The sequence below is a fragment of the Tribolium castaneum genome, chromosome 2, assembly GCF_031307605.1.
Source record: "Tribolium castaneum strain GA2 chromosome 2, icTriCast1.1, whole genome shotgun sequence".
Taxonomy (NCBI): Eukaryota; Metazoa; Arthropoda; class Insecta; order Coleoptera; family Tenebrionidae; genus Tribolium; species Tribolium castaneum.
This window is the reverse complement of record NC_087395.1, coordinates 1,308,081-1,328,321: the sequence shown is the minus strand read 5'-3', so window position 1 is coordinate 1,328,321 and position 20,241 is coordinate 1,308,081.

Below are 20,241 nucleotides of genomic sequence, written 5' to 3'. Positions count from 1 at the left end.
AATATTTAAATTTTGATTACAAAGTGTTATCAAACAGTTGTCTAATTAAAGATTATAAGTAATGGATCACAGCGAACAAAAGTTTGGCTCAAGAAACCAATAAATTAGTGAAGTGTTATGAATTTTAGGTTAGAATTTTCCACTGAAAAAATCATGAAATGCTGCGGTAAATCTACAAAACTACAATAAAGATTAACAACTGCTGATACATTTAAACGTAAATTATGCCAAAAGGTTGGCTTTTCAATGTCTTTGTAATAATTTTCCAATAAAGAAAGTGAACCAAACAGTCCTTCGTTATTCGTGTTTTCCTCGTCATCTCTCATTTGTCAACATAAGTTTCTTGCATCAAAGATACAATAATCATTCCGCATAGGCAATGTAATAATTGTGAAGCCTCAACATTCGCACAACGCTCAAAATATCCGAATAAACATTTTCCCGCCATTTATGGTTACTGTTTTCGACCTAGCTCAGTGGCGCCCCCAACGGTAATTTTACTTCCGAATAAATTACACATGTACATCAAAAAAATAAGAGCTAATATAATTGATAGTTTCAATGAGAGATCTAATCATTAATAACTATTTTACATTTTATTTTGAAAAAAAATTGGTAAAATGCAACGTTGGCGTTTACATGGTTTTGAAACAACTAATATGCACACGAAAAAAAAGGTAAAGAAATAAAAATTAAGATCTGATAAACTAGTTATATTTTCCCTGCTTTTGAAACTGCAGCAAGATTATAACATTCATTGCCGTTGACCCAAACAGCGAATACAAAGTGCCGTAATCAATATTTAAAAATCCACCAACTTTAAACGCGACTTGTCTTTGGCCCATTTGTTCAGCAAAAAGCAACAATTCTTTTCGTAACAATTGTTCGTTTGTAGTTTTCGGGAAAATGCCAAGATTGGATAGCAACTTGTAGCAAATATTTGGCGTGCGTTGAATTAAGTTGCTTGCTGACATGCAAGCTTTCGTTATCATTATTCCAAAGATCTGAATTTTTTTTAATAAATTTCAAAAATGTTACAACTACCAGTTTAGTTACCATGTATAGAAGTGACTCAAGGATGTATAAAATCAAAACGTAGACAACGCTAACGTTATTTTCGGGTGTTGCACTTCCACTTCCAAAAATTAACAACAAAAAGATTGTGTAAGTTGTGTAAATAACACCAACGAAGAGAATTCCCAAAATTTGCAATCCGAAACATTCATTGAACTCATCGATTAAATTGCAGATTTTGTTGTGCAAGTTTTGATGTTCCTTCACAATATCTCCACTTAAATGACTTGAATGAATCAGAGAAGTGTTCAAGTTTGATATTTTGTTTCTTATCAAAACAGTATAACTACAAATGTACAAAACTTCAATAGCTTGGACATATTCATTGACAAAATTTGGAACATCAAATATGTAAGTGTGCCAACCGAAAGTTATACCATTAGCAAATAAATCAAACGAATACAAAAAGGCCAAAACTAAATGAACTGCAACAAGTTCCAAAGTTGAAATTCTTGCCTGTTTTTCGGCAAGTCTCGTATTTTCTTTAATCTCCGATAGTTTAATTAAAAGTGTTCTGATTCGTTTCTCTTTGACAAAAACTGCATTCACAATCAGTAAAATGCTAGTTGATGTTAGGGTTACAATAGTGATGATATCAAACAAAAAGACACTGAAATTGCTGTAGCTTCGGAATTGGTTCCATTTGTTAAAAATGGACCAAATACATAAACACCCAATGGTAATTATCACACCAATGGTATAGCAAATGTACCAACTTGGCACCTCATTGTTTGTGCTTGTGATTTTTGGAACACAAATGGCACAAAATTGCCCAAAACGAAATAATTGATTCGATGCTCTCTTCACTCCAGTTTTACCAACTTCGATCATTCTGACTTGAACTGAACGTTTCTACTAAAATAAAAACTCAAACGTTGTTTATTGACATGGAAATTTGTTTACTCATACGATGAAATGGATTAATTTTCTATTAGATATTTAATAAAAGTAGTAGTAATTTTATTTGTTTGTACAGTTTTTTTTTAAATTAATAATTAGATTTTTGGGCTTAAGGGTGGAAGAAACCATTTTTATTTTTACATTTGAGTGCAGTGTTGCCAGTTATAAAAAATCTTCATACATCTAGTTTTTGGAAGCAAATAATTTGCCGTCAGTAAACAACTCAAAAGTAAAAAAACAATTATTGAAAACAAAAAGGAAGAATAATAAAATAAGATAGGAATGAATTTAAATAAATTGCCACGACAGAAGAGAAATAATAAAGACACTTTCCCCACAAATTAAGATAAAATATTAATTTATAAAAGTAAAAGAAACAAATAAAAATAACCTAAAATTACAAGAAAAACACACATGTATACAGGGTGCTTAGAAACTGGCGCACCAACTCAGTGTACGTTGTTGGGAAACAAGTGCAGATTACAGGAAAAATCTTAAAAAAATTCTTAAAATCATATTTTAAAAAATCTGGAGCTACAAACTTATTGTGTTAACTTCTTCAGTTTTCATAATTTTTTAATGTTTTCATGTTTCACATTAAGTTATCGTTCCCTAACATAACGACGATAATTATTTATAAATTTATTGTCAGACTTTGTTTTTTTTTAATTTAAAAAAATTAAAATTTATCAAAAAAATCGCAATGTGTAAATGTGCCAACACTGGGAATTATTTCCTAGGAAACTGTTTCAAAAATAATCTATTTTTATTGTGGCTCAAATTCTATAGCGATCATGACTGTTAGACAACGTTGCCACATATCATTTACCTAAAATTAGTTATTTATCAATAACTTTAATACAAAAATTTTTTTTACTATTTTTACCTTTATGTGTAAGCAATTCTCTACCACATACCAATGAGTTGGTGCGCCAGTTATTGAGCACCCGGTATGGAAAAAATAGTAACTCTATCAAGTATTAACATTAAAAAAAATATTACCAAAAAAAAGAAGTTTTGAAAAACCGGTCTTTTATTAAGCATAATAAATAATCATGTAGAAAAAAAGTTTCATTGATTTAAAAGTACAATAAAAGTCAATAGGTAAGATTTTTTTATTTTTCCAACTTTTGTGAGATTTTTGTTAACTTTCGGTACGCGGAACATTTATCGAGCAATAACTTCAAAACTGTAAGAGATAACCCAATGAAGTTTACTATCGTTGGAAAGTTCTTTTAATTCTCTATCTTTTTCAAAAAAAGACTACTGTCCTCCGACTGCTAGTTTTCGAGAAAATTGCAGATAAAAAAACAATATGTGAAATTTAAAAAAATTCGTAACTAAGAAACTATTGGTAATTTAGCAATTTTCTCGACGCCAGTCGATTTCCCGAGTCATTTCACATAATTTGAAATCAACACATTTCCATCTTCTCAAATAGTTTTGCCGTAATTGAGAAAATAAAGAAATTGTTTACATGAAAAAAAAATCATAATTCAAAAACTAAAAGTTGTAGAGCAAAACGGTTTGTCCCAGTGAATTCAGCGGCTCGTTTTCCGTATTATCCCAGCTTTGTACAAGATGTAAAATATTTATTTTTTTTTCCAAAATTTCCTGAGTAACATCTTCAAAAATGTGAAAAAAATATTTTTTAAACTCGTTCAAGCATAGTTTTATATACCTTTACATCCCTCTAAAGTTGTTAAAAGTTCAAAAAAAGTCAACACATGTTTGATTTTTTCAATTTTTGTCGCGATTTTGGTCACTTAAACATAATAAATAATCATGTAGAAAAAAAGTTTCATTGATTTAAAATATCGCACAACATTAATATGAAAATTGAATTGTGTTTTTTATCAACAATAATTTCATTGTTAATAAATTTTGAAGGGAAAGTACAGAGTCGCTAAAAATTATGGATACAGTTAAATATTTTCAGAACAATTTAACAGGAATCTTGGTATTTGGTAAATAGTTAAAAGTGTTTAAATCTGAGAGCCTTTTCAAATTTCTATCGTCATTTATTTTAAAAATACAAGGCTAACATGATTTTTTTAAATGACACAATGAGTCAAATTTAATCATTTTTTTCTGAATTCGGTGTTGTTTCATAATACCCACCTTAACTTTTATTAAAAGGAAAAAGTTCAAAAATTTTCTGGAATAGTAAAACTAAGTTAGCTTTGAAAATACTGTTATTAGTAATATATGTCACTCGTATATTAGCCAAAAATTAAACTTGGGTGCAATAATTAGTTTAATAATGGTACATTTAAGTAAAACTGACCGAAAAAAAATCTCCTGTTGATCATCTTTCATAGCATAAAAATCAAGTATTTCGTGTTTAATTTTTTTTTAATTAAAACGTGTTCTTTTTCAGTTGAAAGTGTTATTTTCACAACTTTTTTAACTTTTACTTATTTTTTGGTCAATGTTTAAACAGCAAAGAGCTAACGATAGATAAAGACAACATTTTCAAGGCTACCAAAATTTTACATTTTTCAAAATTTTTAAGTTTCGATTAAATTAAGGTATGCATGTGTTATACCATAGAACTTAGAAAGAAATGCTCTTTTCAAAAATATTAAATTTGACACTAGTTGCTGTTTAAAAAATAATCAAATGAGCCTTGTATCCGAAGAATAAATGAAGATCGACTTAAAGTCCATAAACTAAAAATGTTTTTATTATGCACAGGGTGTTGTATACAGGGTGGTGAAGCAAAGCTATATTTTTTTTAAATGGAACACCCAATATATTTTTGCATAATTAGATTCTACGCAAAAAAATAATGTAACTTTATATAAACTATTATGGGTCTATCTTTTTTTGTTTTGGAATTATTCAACTTTTCGTTATAAATAAAAAACACCTATTTTTGAAAAATTACTGCAAATTTGCCTATGAATATTTTCCGAAAAATTTGCAACAGAAAAACTTAGAATACCTTGTAGTTTTAGTTAATAGTCGACTTTTAGTTAAAACACGCAGATAATATACAGGGTGTGCCAAAACGCAAAAAGTTGAATAACTCATTTTTTTAAATGATGCCAAATTCTAACCTAAAATTTACAAATTTCACTAATTTTAGTTAATGGTCTAAATGTTTTATTAATTAATGTTTTGAAAATGCAAAGTTTGCAAAAGCCACATTCCTTGATTTAGGTAAGACATTTGATTGTGTTTCTCATACCAAATTAGTTCGCAAGATGTTCTACTATAATATTCTTCCAAATAATTGCAAATTATTATCTTCGTATTTAAGTGATCGACAACAAAGTGTCAACTTTAAAAATACTGTGTCTGAGAGTCTTCCTGTTGAGTGTGGTGTCCCTCAAGGATCTGTCTTGGGTCCTTTACTTTTCTTAATATACGTTAATGACTTTCCATATTGTTTAAAGAACACCAAAGTGACATTATTTGCGGATGATACGTCACTACTCAACAGTGGTGAGACCTTGGACACAGCTACAGCAAACAGTGATCAAGCGAAATTGTTGGCCAGCAAATGGTTTTCTTCGAATCAACTGGGCTTGAATACAACAAAAACAGTTGATATGTTGTTTACATTAAAAAACTGCAGTAACATTGATGAAAGTTTCAAAAGGTCTAGTACTAATATTTTAGGTATCACTATAGATGACAAGTTACTATGGGACCATCAAGGTAACACGCTTGCAACGAAACTAAGCAAATTTAAAATTTTTATTTAGACAGTTAGTGAACAATATATCTCTATCCGCTGTTAGAGTTGCATACTTTGCCCTTGTTCAGTCAGTTCTTTTATATAGTAGTAAAAAGATTTTTTATTGTGAATTGTGTCTATGACTTTGATGAATATTTTCGCTGTAATTTTAGTGACTTGTAAGTTTGTTTTTTTTTAGTTTGTACGTTTCTTATTTTATTGACTTGTATTATGACACTGTTTTTAGGTACCAATAAAACTATTTCTATTTCTATTTCTATTTCTACCTTTGTAATGTTTCTAGTTTTTTCTAGTTTATTTAATTTAATTTTATTTTCTGTAATTGGATGATCCGTCTGTTGAAAATAAATAAATTATTATTATTATTATTACTAAAAAATCTGAATAGAATTGATAGGAAAAAAGAAAAACAATAAAAACAAAACACAAAATTATATTTTGATTTGATTTATTATTTTGTAAATACCAGCTTATCAGTAACACTGTTACCTAAGTAACACAAGTTGGTGCCAGCCGGCTCTGGGTGTTGGGCGTGGGTGATCACAAAGAACTATAAACCGAAGTTATTGGGCGCCACTAGTTGTATAACCCCAACTAGAGGGGGAAAAAAAGAAAGGAAAGAAAAAGGGGTTTCCCCGAAATTAAATTTTAATGGATTAAAATATTATATAACAAAGATTTAGAAAATGTAGGAAATTAAAAATTATTAAAGAAATAAAAAAATACTATTCTATCTACGCTGGACAAGTAGACAGGAGAAAAGTGATTCTCTTATACCGATCACGTGCTCGGAATATTGTTCTTTGTCGGCCGCAAACTCATAGATCTATGTTTTGTGACTGATATCGATAAGCGCAAAATTAATAACCGAATCTACCAACCGATATGTCCAGAGACGATTTACAACGAAATTATATATATTAAATTACAAAATGAGATCAGCAATATTACCTTTGATCGTGAGGCGATCAAACAAAAAAAATTGGAAGAAAGAGAACACACGAGACAGCAAAAAGGCTCGAGGTTAGGGGGGTTCCGGCGCATCCGTAATTAACACAGGCTTGCCTGACCGTCTTTTCGATGAGGGGCTCCCTCAGAGGTAGCTGTTGACCTCGCAGATGGCGGGTTTGGTGATAACGGCGAAGGACCACGTCCGGAACGAGAGATGATGGGATGTTAGGTCCCCTCGAAGGCTTTACTCCCCCCAATTTGAAGCCTTTAAATCGAAATACACACTGAACCAAGAAAACAAAGAAAAGGGCTCATCAGAATCAATTCGGTACCTTTGATGTTGGGCGGCTTCCTCGTGTTAGCAAAAGAATTTTGTCCTGCGAATCCGACTATTCGGCTACGGCGATGGTGCGAGCATTTACCACGAAAATCTTAGTGAAGCTGCACTCACAACGAATCACTCCATACGATACTTAAATTTTCACACTCGATGACCGCAAATCTCCACAATAATGTGAGATGATCTAAAATCTGATCACTCGAGATGACTCCCACAACGGAGCTAGGACAAAAGTGCTAGAACGATTTCCGTTCGGAGTTTTAAAGAACGAGACTCAGAAAAAAAGTGAAACGGAAACGAAAATTTAAAATTTACGCGCTAAACAGAAGATAAGAGGAAAACTAGGGAGTTTAGAAAGGTAACTAAGATTGACAATTACAGGTTAGATTCAAATTCAAAACAGATAAGAAAATGTAAACAATGACATGGGCAATTAAACTAAGGCCCCCATAGCCCACATGGGAACCCCTAGGGCAGGCAAAAGGAAATAAGGAGGCTATCCGGCCCTAACGGATAGCATTTCCGACGATTTTCCCAACTAAGTTATCAAGGTACCAACCTACGGTTTTAACCAGAAACATTTTCAGGACAGTGGGCACTAAAAGGCTGCGACATTCAAGTTTGCCCACAACTGAATGCGGGACGCACCGAGCCACATATAAGGAAGAAAAAAACATTTCTTTGTAAGGTTGACAAAAAAGCGGACATCACAGAAGGAACAGGAACATTGACGCTCCGACGTCAGCCGTTCACTCTGACGCCGTTAAGGGCATTAAAATTACACCCTGACCCGCCCTTCTAAGTCAGGGTGGATTTTCCAAACGTAACAACACAAATAAGCAAATTTATTTAAATTGTAAGACAATAACAAGATAGGCAGCAATTGACCCAAAAATCATATACAACATTGTGTGATCAACATCAAAAAGTCCAGCTGCTGAAAATTTGACTCTTCTTTGACTCAAATGTTCGGCAAGAAGCAAAAGTTCACTCTTGTTAATTTCATCGTTTTGTGACTTAGGACGTGAGGGAAAATTCAAAAGAATTTTATAAGACAGTACTGACGTGTTGTTGGCTTCATTTGATACTTGTTGACAACAAATCGATAAAATAATACCAAAAAGCTGAAAATATTAATTTAGTCAAAAAATAGTTAAATAATCAACTAACAATATAAATGATGGAGTTCCAAGTGTCTGCAATAAGTAGAGTAATCGGCCAAACTTCACCAAGAGTTTGAACACGTAGTGCACATTTCATCATCAGATTCAAGCTTTCAATTAGACAAATTATGATAATGAAAGTGACACAAGCAATTTGTATTCCGTACGAATCGCTCACCAAATCAACAATATCACACAACTTGTCGTAAGTTTGAAGAAAAAACTTCATTTTTATTGTTGCCACTTTTGTTGTGGCCAATTGTTCGTTAACAACACTAAAATATTGTTTGATACAAGTGGAGAAAAGTTGCACCTGAGACACGGTTATCGAAACCAGAAAAACATTCAAATGCATAACAACCGAAAGACTGTACAGAAAAAATCCATGTGTCCTTATCTGCGAAACGCAATCAAACGCAACATACGAAAAAAGAAAAGTCTCCAATAATCCAAACACAATTAAAAGACTTTTCTCATTGATTTCACACGAGACTTGAAACTTTTCGTTTAAAACTCGTTCGATTTCTTGCAAGTTTTTAACCAATGACACGATTTTTCGTCGGCGGAAAATGACGGCGAAAAAAATTGACAAAACGTTGGTTAGAGTGACTGAAGCGATTGTAACACTGTCCAAAATCGAAACGGTGGCTAGTAAATTTTTGTAAAAATAAATCACTTTGAAATACAACGTGTAAACGCTTAATGCAACTAAAGTGAAGGCGATTAAAATTGAGTAGAGGATGTAAATTACTGGTAAACCACCATATGTGAATAAATCAGGCACTGATAAGGCTGTTATTGCAGAAATTGTCTGCAAGATTTTTACAAATTTTTTGCTGGTTAATTCTTTGTAACGTTTCATTTTCGTGGCACAAAAGGATGTGCTTGAAAGGATAATCGATAACTAAACCAAACTTAAAGTGGATTAAATGTTGAAAGTTTTATGACAATCCATTACAATTATTGTAAATTGTGACACAAAAAATGATATTTGTAATTTCTTAAAATACAATATGTTCAAAAATGGTTGTTCATCAAGTCGACTATGGAATTTAAATTAGTCTAAGGATTGTTATCTTTGTCAAATCTTTGAATTAGTTTTTTACTCACTTTTTTGCATTTTTCGGCAAAGTTGTTTCAAGTATAGATTTTGCCTTCCTTTGTGTCTTATATTCCCGTGATTTTTGTTGTTCCGTTCTCTTTAGTTTTTAAATTCAAAGCCTTTTTGCATTATATTGACTGATCTGTCACTTTGACGACATTCACAATTTAAATTAAGCGGCACATTACATTCAAATGTCATTGGTGACGTGATTTGCTTACACCTATCAATAGAAATTTTGATAAGCATTCTAATGATGTGCGGTTTGTAAAGCAAATTTAAAAGATTTCTCAAGATTTAAAAAAAATGTATTTTATTACAAAAAAAATCAGTTAAATTTTTGTTTTACAAGAATTACTTTTCTTGGTAGAATTGAGAATAAATAACACAATGTATAACAATATTAATATTCATTATAATTCCTATAGAAGAACAATTAACAATAACAAAAATGAACATTATTATTAAAAAATACTAAATAACAATAAAATAATAAGTAACAAAAATATTAATATTAAAAAATTTAAAGTAGATGTTCAAATAAACCACCGTTTTCCTCGATACAAAATGACTGTCTTGGCGGGTGGACTGAAATGCTTCAGAAATTCTATTCCTTATATCTTCAGCCATCGTTGGTTTAACGCTATAAACTTTGTTCTTTACATTTCCCCATAAAAAAAGTCCATTGCTGTTAAATCGGGCGAGCGAGGTGGCCAAGCAATAGGCCCTCCTCTTCCTATCCATCTATTTGGAAAAGTTTCATTCAAATACTGCCGAACAATTCTATGATAATGCACCGGAGCACCGTCTTGTTGCCACCATAACTCCCTTCTTGTATTCAGATCTGCATTTTCCAATAGGACAAGGAGATTTTCCTGCAGAAATTGTAGGTACTGGGCACCAGTGAGAACATCATCAAAGAAAAATGGACTTATTACATGTGTGCCAATAATTCCCCCCAAACATTTAGTAGTAGTGCATATTATGTCTGTTCACACTTCCATTACTTTTAAATGTCGCTTCATCGGTAAACAGAATTTTGTTAATAAAATTTCTATTTTCGCTAATCAAATTAAGCATAATTTCAGAAGAATTTATCCTTTTCTGAAAATCTTCCACATGTAGTTCTTGATGTAATTCTAAATGATATGGATGAAATTTATGTTTTAATATAATCCTGTTGATGCTGCTTTGTGAAATGTCTGTTTGCCTAGAAATTTCCCGCGTGCTTAAATTCGGGTTTTCTTCTAACATGAGCAGAACATTTAATTCAGTGTCCTGATCAATCCTCCCTCCAAGTATTTCTTTCGTTTCGTACTTAGTGCTGCCAGAGTTCTTAAATCGGTCCTTTAGCTTTTGAAAAGAAAGAACTTGTGGTGTTCTTGCATCAGGATATTTTTGACGATAGATTCTGCTGGCTAACAAAACATTTCGATCGGCTTCACCAATACAGTAATCCATGTTGATTAATTCTTGCTGAGTAAAATCCATTGTTGCATCAAGCAATTAATAACACTAGCGAGATAAAGAACTGTCTTACTTTGAAAACATTGTGCAGGAGCCTACTTGAAAAATTGATTTTTTGTAATAAAATACATTTTTTTTGAAAATCTCAAGAAATCTTTTAAATTTGGTTTACAAACCGCACTTCATTAGAAACCTTTTCAAAATTGCTATTGATAGGTGTAAGCACATACAGGGTGTTCCATTTGACAAAAATGAGTTATTCAACTTTTTGCGTTTTGGCACACCCTGTACATTATCTGTGCGTTATAACGAAAAGTTGACTATATGCTACAACTACAAGATATTCTAAGGTTTTCTGTTGAAAATTTGTCGGGGGCTTCACAGTGAATTTTTAAATGTGGGTTGTTTTTAGCACAAAAAGTTGAATAATTCAAAAACAAAAAAGACAGGCTTATAATAGTTTATACAAAGTACCATAATTTTTTACGTAGAATCTAATTATGCAAAAATATATGGGGTGTTTCATTAAAAAAAACATAACTTTAGATGATCAACATCCTGTATAAAATAAAAGTATTTTTATTTTGTGGACTTTAAGTTGATCTATCAGATAATAAAAACGGCAACGCAATATTTTCAATAGCAAAAAAGTTATAGACCGATTACACACCCCTGGATCAGCCTGTAATAGTCATCTGAAAATTTGTATTCAACCATAATCTCTTAGGTCCTGGTCAATGAAAATATTTTCAAGATGGTGACACTTCCGGTTATACCGGAATTTCAAATAAAAAGTTATATTTTTTAATGCGTTTTTGGATTACTAAAGTTATTTTAAGGTAGTTTTCATAGGCTTTCCCTATATCCAACTTTAGCCATTTACGAAATATTTAGGGCAAAATCTTTCCTTTGGTATTTCTAAATTTATAAAAAAGAATAAGAAACACCAAATGTTTAAAATTGGGTATTCAGAAGTTTAAGCACCCATAACTAATTTTTTTCAAATAAAATGCCAAGTTTTATTTCATTTAATTGTAGAAAATATCATTATGCATCGATCTACAGGCTGGTCCAGCCCAGCTCCCGTCTTCTGTAGCTCAGTTATTATTAAAGTTGGAGTTTCCATATTTTCTAGATATTATTTATACTCTATGATACTATACTAATATAATATACTAAAAGATACTATGATACCTTTTTAGCATCTTACATGTCCCTAAAAACTTGTTTAAATCGGTTCAGGGGTTACTGTTAAAAAAAAATAAAAACCAAAAAAACTTTTTTACATCTTTGCTTTGAAAAATTATTAAAAAATAGAAACAGTGGTTTTTTGATGACATTATTACCAGGTAGGTCTTGAACAAGGTCTAACAGACTTATTAGTTAAGTTCGATTGATTTGAAATACTACAGGGTGTTTATAATTTATTTCCAAACTTTTAAAACTTTAGAGTTTTTTATTTTACTTATTTTAAATGGCAACCCCTATTTATTTTTATACTCTTTGATGCAGAATTAAAAAACGAACAACTTCTTGTATTACAACACTAACGTAAATCCTAATAGAATCGGAGGTATTTGATAAAAACTTGTTTTGTCAAATATTTTAATGACAATTTTAATGAATACATACTATCGAAGATGATTTCAACACCGTTACTTTTTATGTCAATCGATGCAGAATTAAAAAAGATTTTTTTTTATTATCACAAGTCTGTTGCAAATCCTAACGCATTCGAAATTATTTGCTAAAAACTCATTCTGTCGATGACAAATGACTAATAATTAAAAGTCGAACGAGGTTAAGGTTTTTGAGAAATAACTCTAAAAGTGTGATATGCAATATGGTTGTGATAACAAAACATGTTGCTTTTTAAATTCCGAATCGAATGATATAAAAATAAAGAGGGTTAGAGCCATCTTCGATTTTTATTCATTAAATTTGTTAATAAAATAGCAGGCAAAAACAAGTTTTTTGTAAATAACTCCGAATGTTTTAAAATTTACGTTAGGGTTGTAATAAGAAAAAAATGATCGTTTTTTAATTCTGCTTCAAACGTTATAAAAATACACAGGAGTTGCCACTTGAAATAAGCAAAATAAAAAGCACCACAATTTAAAAAGTTTGGAAATAAATTGTAAACACTGTCCAAAATTGAAACGGTGGCTAGTAAATTTTTGTAAAAATAAATCACTTTGAAATACAACGTGTAAACGCTTAATGCAACTAAAGTGAAGGCGATTAAAATTGAGTAGAGGATGTAAATTACTGGTAAACCACCATATGTGAATAAATCAGGCACTGATAAGGCTGTTATTGCAGAAATTGTCTGCAAGATTTTTACAAATTTTTTGCTGGTTAATTCTTTGTAACGTTTCATTTTCGTGGCACAAAAGGATGTGCTTGAAAGGATAATCGATAACTAAACCAAACTTAAAGTGGATTAAATGTTGAAAGTTTTATGACAATCCATTACAATTATTGTAAATTGTGACACAAAAAATGATATTTGTAATTTCTTAAAATACAATGTGTTCAAAAATGGTTGTTCATCAAGTCGACTATGGAATTTAAATTAGTCTAAGGATTGTTATCTTTGTCAAATCTTTGAATTAGTTTTTTTACTCACTTTTTTGCATTTTTCGGCAAAGTTGTTTCAAGTATAGATTTTGCCTTCCTTTGTGTCTTATATTCCCGTGATTTTTGTTGTTCCGTTCTCTTTCGTTTTTAAATTCAAAGCCTTTTTGCATTATACTGACTGATCTGTCACGTTGACGACATTCACAATTTAAATTAAGCGGCACATTACATTCAAATGTCATTGGTGACTTGATTTGCTTACACCTATCAATAGAAATTTTGATAAGCTTTCTAATGATGTGCGGTTTGTAAAGCAAATTTAAAAGATTTCTCAAGATTTTAAAAAAAATGTATTTTATTTCAAAAAAAATCAGTAAAATTTTTGTTTTACAAGAATTACTTTTCTTGGTACAGTTGAGAATTAAAATAACACAATGTTTATAACAATATTATTATTCATTATAATTCCTATAGAAGAACAATTAACAATAGCAAAAATGAACATTATTATTAAAAAATACTAAATAACAATAAAATAATAAGTAACAAAAATATTAATATTAAAAATTTTAAAGTAGATGTTCAAATAAACCACCGGCGGCTGGACTGAAATGCTTCAGAAATTCTATTCCTTATATCTTCAGCCGTCGTTGGTTTAACGCTATAAACTTTGTCCTTTACATTTCCCCATAAAAAAGTCCATTGCTGTTAAATCGGGCGAGCGAGGTGGCCAAGCAATAGGCCCTCCTCTTCCTATCCATCTATTTGGAAATGCTTCATTCAAATACTGCCGAACAATTCTATGATAATGCACTGGAGCACCGTCTTGTTGCAGCCATAACTCCCTTCTTGTATTCAGATCCACATTTTCCATTAGGACAGGGAGATTTTCCTGCAGAAATTGTAGGTACTGGGCACCAGTGAGAACACCATCAAAGAAAAATGGACCTATTACATGTGTGCCAACAATTCCCCCCCAAACATTTAGTAGTAGTGCATATTGTGTCTGTTCACACTTCCATTACTTTTAAATGTCGCTTCATCGGTAAACAGAATTTTGTTAATAAAATTTCTATTTTCGCTAATCAAATTAAGCATAATTTCAGAAGAATTTATCCTTTTTCGAAAATCGTCCCCATGTAGTTGTAATTCTAAATGATATGGATGAAATTTATGTTTTAATATAATCCTGTTGATGCTGCTTTGTGAAATGTCTGTTTGCCTAGAAATTTCCCGCGTGCTTAAATTCGGGTTTTCTTCTAACATGAGCAGAACATTTAATTCACTGTCCTGATCAATCCTCCCTCCAAGTATTTCTTTCGTTTCGTACTTGGTGCTACCAGAGTTCTTAAATCGGTCCTTTAGCTTTTGAAAAGAAAGAACTTGTGGTGTTCTTGCATCAGGATATTTATGACGATAGATTCTGCTGGCTAACAAAACATTTCGATCGGCTTCACCAATACAGTAAACCATGTTGATCAATTCTTGCTGAGTAAAATCCATTGTTGCATCAAGCAATTAATAACACTAGCGAGATAAAGAACTGTCTTACTTTGAAAACATTGTGGCAGGAGCCTACTTGAAAAATTGATTTTTTTGTAATAAAATATTTTTTTTTTGAAAATCTCGAGAAATCTTTTAAATTTGGTTTACAAACCGCACTTCATTAGAAAGCTTTTCAAAAGTACTATTGATAGGTGTAAGCACCTACAGGGTGTTCCATTTGACAAAAATGAGTTATTCAACTTTTTGCGTTTTGGCACACCCTGTACATTATCTGTGCATTATAACGAAAAGTTGACTATATGCTACAACTACAAGATATTCTAAGGTTTTCTGTTGAAAATTTGTCGGGGGCTTCACAGTGAATTTTTAAATGTGGGTTGTTTTTAGCACAAAAAGTTGAATAATTCCATAACAAAAAAGATAGGTCTATAATGGTTTATACAAAGTACCATAATTTTTTTACGTAGAATCTAATTATGCAAAAATATATGGAGTGTTTCATTAAAAAAAACATAACTTTAGATGATCACACTGTATAACAACATCCTGTATAAAATATAAGTATTTTTATTTTGTGGACTTTAAGTTGATCTATCGGATAATAGAAACGGCATCGCAATATTTTCAATAACAAAAAAGTTATAGACCGATTACGCACCCCTGGGTCAGCCTGTAATAGTCATCTGAAAATTTGTATTCAATCATAATCTCTTAGGTCCTGGTCAATGAAAATATTTTCAAGATGGTGACACTTCCGATTATACCGGAAGTCGCTATCAACTTCTTTATTTTAAATAGAAAGCTATATTTTTTAATGCGTTTTTGGATTACTAAAGTTATTTTAAGGTAGTTTTCATAGGCTTTCCCTATATCCAACTTTAGCCATTTACGAAATATTTAGGGCAAAATCTTTCCTTTGGTATTTCTAAATTTATAAAAAAGAATAAGAAACTCCAAATGTTTAAAATTGGGTATTCAGAAGTTTAAGCACCCATAACTAATTTTTTTCTAATAAAATGCCAAGTTTTATTTCATTAAATTGTAGAAAATATCATTATGCATCGATCTACAGGCTGGTCCAGCCCAGCTCCCGTCTTCTGTAGCTCAGTTATTATTAAAGTTGGAGTTTCCATATTTTCTAGATATTATTTATACTCTATGTTACTATACTAATATATAATACTAAAAGGTACTATGATACCTTTTTAGCATCTTACATGTCCCTAAAAACTTGTTTAAATCGGTTCAGGGGTTACTGTTAAAAAAAAATAAAAACCAAAAAAACTTTTTTACATCTTTGCTTTGAAAAATTATTAAAAAATAGAAACAGTATTTTTTTGATGACATTATTACTAGGTAGGTCTTGAACAAGGTCTAACAGACTAATTAGTTAAGTTCGATTGATTTGAATTACTACAGGGTGTTTATAATTTATTTCCAAACTTTTAAAACTTTAGAGTTTTTTATTTTACTTATTTTAAATGGCAACCCCTATTTATTTTTATATCCTTTGATGCAGAATTAAAAAACGAACAACTTCTTGTATTACAACACTAACGTAAATCCTAATAGAATCGGAGTTATTTGATAAAAACTTGTTTAGTCAAATATTTTTATGACAATTTTAATGAATACATACTATCGAAGATGATTTCAACACCGTTACTTTTTATGTCAATCGATGCAGAATTAAAAAAGATTTTTTTTTATTATCACAAGTCTGTTACAAATCCTAACGCATTCGAAATTATTTGCTAAAAGCTCATTCTGTCAATGACAAATGACTAATAATTAAAAGTCGAACGAGGTTAAGGTTTTTGAGAAATAACTCCAAAAGTGTGATATGCAATATGGTTGTGATATTAAAACATGTTGCTTTTTAAATTCCGAATCGAATGATATAAAAATAAAGAGGGTTAGAGCCATCTTCGATTTTTATTCATTAAATTTGTTAATAAAATAGCAGGCAAAAACAAGTTTTTTGTAAATAACTCCGAATGTTTTAAAATTTACGTTAGGGTTGTAATAGGAAAAAAATAATCGTTTTTTAATTCTGCTTCAAACGTTATAAAAATACACAGGAGTTGCCACTTGAAATAAGCAAAATAAAAAGCACCACAATTTAAAAAGTTTGGAAATAAATTGTAAACACTGTCCAAAATTGAAACGGTGGCTAGTAAATTTTTTTTAAAAATAAATCACTTTGAAATGCAACGTGTAAACGCTTAATGCCATTAAAGTGAAGGCGATTAAAATTGAGTAGAGGATGTAAATTACTGGTAAACCACTATATGTGAATAAATCAGGCACTGATAAGGCTGTTATTGCAGAAATTGTCTGCAAGATTTTTACAAATTTTTTGCTGGTTAATTCTTTGTAACGTTTCATTTTCGTGGCACAAAAGGATGTGCTTGAAAGGATAATCGATAACTAAACCAAACTTAAAGTGGATTAAATGTTGAAAGTTTTATGACAATCCATTACAATTATTGTAAATTGTGACACAAAAAATGATATTTGTAATTTCTTAAAATACAATGTGTACAAAAATGGTTGTTCATCAAGTCCGACTATGGAATTCAAATTAGTCTAAGTATTGTTATCTTTGTCAAATCTTTGAATTAGTTTTTTACTCACTTTTTTGCATTTTTCGGCAAAGTTGTTTCAAGTATAGAGTTTGTGTCTTATATTTCCGTGATTTTTGTTGTTCTGTTCTCTTGCGTTTTTAAATTCGAAGCCTTTTTGCATTATATTGACTGATCTGTCACTTTGACGACATTCACAATTTAAATTAAGCGGCACATTACGTTCAAATTTCATAGGTGACTTGATGAACACACAGTGAACACAGTATGTAGATGTGCCAACACTGGGAATTATTTCCTAGGAAACCGTTTCAAAAATAATTTATTTTTAATGTTGATCACACAGCTTTCTTGATTAATAAATTTAATGCACTACTAGTTAGCTGAATAATATGAACTGTAAAGGTCAAACCACTATCGATAACTATGCCTAAGTCCCCTAATTTTACTGCACGTTTCAAGTACGGTACCATTTATATTATAATAAAAGTTAATTAAATTAGTTTTTCTAGCAAATGTGATCTTTTTACATTTTTTAATGTTCAACTCTAATGCCACCAAGAGTTTAAGACATCAATAGACAATTTTCATAAGATTTAATAGTGTGTGCAATTTTTAGGTCATCTGCATGTATAAATCTTTTACAATCTATATATAGTGGCTCAGGATAGAAACCTGAAATTTTCACAGTAGATAGCTATTGTAACGTAGGGGTGTACTATGAAAGGATTTTTGGAAAATCACCCCCTAAGAGGGTTAAATAGGGTGTTAAAGTTTGAATAAAAATCCGTCATTTTTTAAGTTATATCTTTGAAAATTAGTATTTGGGCTTTGGGTTAAAGATAAAGAAAGACGTATTTCAGGATTTTTTGAAAATCAACCCCTAAAGGGGTTAAATGGGGAGTTGAATTTAGAATTAGAGTTTAGAGAATCCGTCATTTTTAAACGTCCATTGAAGTTATGTCCTTGAAAATTAGTATTTGGGTTTTTTGTTAAATTAAAAAAAACTTGTTTCAGGATTTTCGAAAAATCAACCCTTAAGAGGGTTAAATAACGTATTAAAATTTTTATAAAAATTTGTAACATTTGAATTTACATTGGTTAAAGTCGGTATTTGGGTTTTCAGCGAAAAGTGAAAAAACACGTGTTTTAGTTGAAAATACCGACCCCAAGAGGGTTGAGCAGGGGTTGGAATTTGTATAAAAATCCGTAAATTTTACTTTGTATCCATGCAGTTAATATTTGAGTTTCCAGTTAAAGATGAAAAACGTTGTCTAAGAACATTTGGAAATTCCACCCCTAAAAGGGTTATTTATAAAAATGCGTCTTTTTTTAAGGTATATTAATAAAAATTGGTATTTCTGTCTTCGGTTAAAAATAAAGAAAAGCGTTTTTCAGGATTTTTGGAAATTTTACCTCATATGGAGATTAAACATAAAAATTCGTAATAATATGTTTATAAAAATTTGTATTTGAGTTTTCGGAATAAAATAAAAAACAAGTGTTTAATAAAAATTTTTAGAAATTCCACTCCTAAAAAAGTTAAACATCAGAATCCATAATTTTTAAAGTAATGTTGATAAAATTTAGTATTTGAGCATTTGGTTAAAATTAAAAAAAAGCGTGTTTCTAGATTGTTGAAAGTTCCAGCCCCAAAGTGGTTAAATATAAAAAATTTTCATTTTCGAAATTATAGTACCACAAATATGGTATATAAAGAGGTTCTTAATTAGGTTAACCTTAACCTTTAATTGAAATAAAATTAATAACATAAATATTACCTAAGAATTTATATCACTGGTGTTAGGTTTTCATCTCTTAAAATACATATTTAGAAAATAGGTAGTAAATTCTACTGTTTGGAAAGCGATCTTTTAAACGATATGTCATTTCACATACAAAAAAGTTAGAAATGGCTGTGCATTTCATAGAGCAGATGAACAATACCCATATGCGCCAAACAGTAGATTTTTACAAAAAATGCCAATATCCAAGTTATCAATTTTATTCCAGTTAAAGCTTCCACACTGTGTTGTATGCACCAAAAAAGAAGCAATAAAATATAGTTCATACGAATAATAAAATTATGTGTTCCTATTATTTCTTACAAGGTTTGTCTTATTAGCTTTTCAAAATAGTTGTGGACATGCGTGCGAACCCTCGGGCAACTGGCTAGTCCTTCATATTCCTCATATTTTGTTGTATGTATGTAGTCCAGTCAAATCAGTCAAAAAAGATAGTTGGAATTTTTTTAAACGCTTTCTTTTGACTTGGGTAAACATATATCAAAATTCCTCAAGGGTGTGATGTGAGCTCGAGGAGGAAGAGGGGGTTGAAGATGACTTTTTTTGTTATTTTGTTTATTTCGGAAACAATCACTCCTATCAGTTTTTGTCTTCTCACCACAATTAATGCTGATAAAATTTTCTACAAAAAAAGTACTATTCATTTTTCTTGTAGGACTAACCGTAAGCGAGCTATAGGGCTGGAAAAAAATAATCATTAAAAAAATGTACTTTAAAAGAGAATGTCTTATAGTTTGAAAAACTGACAATAAATTGAATTGAGGGACATTGAAGTCTTCAGAGTTGTCTTTAGATGCTGCAGTTTCGTCTTCAGCTCAAACATTGAATACCGAATTATAGTCTTGTTCAGTACGACATTAGTAGACAAATTATTTAATATACATGTTTTGAATAACATACAAGGTGCATTTATTTTTACCAAACTTTTAGGTTCCAACCCTTTATTTCATCAAACAACAACATACAAAAATAATTAAACGAAATCTTGTGAAACTTGAGGCAATTTTCAAATGTGGTACTCGAATGTGGTGAATTTTATTTTTCTGGGATGGCAGCACTGAA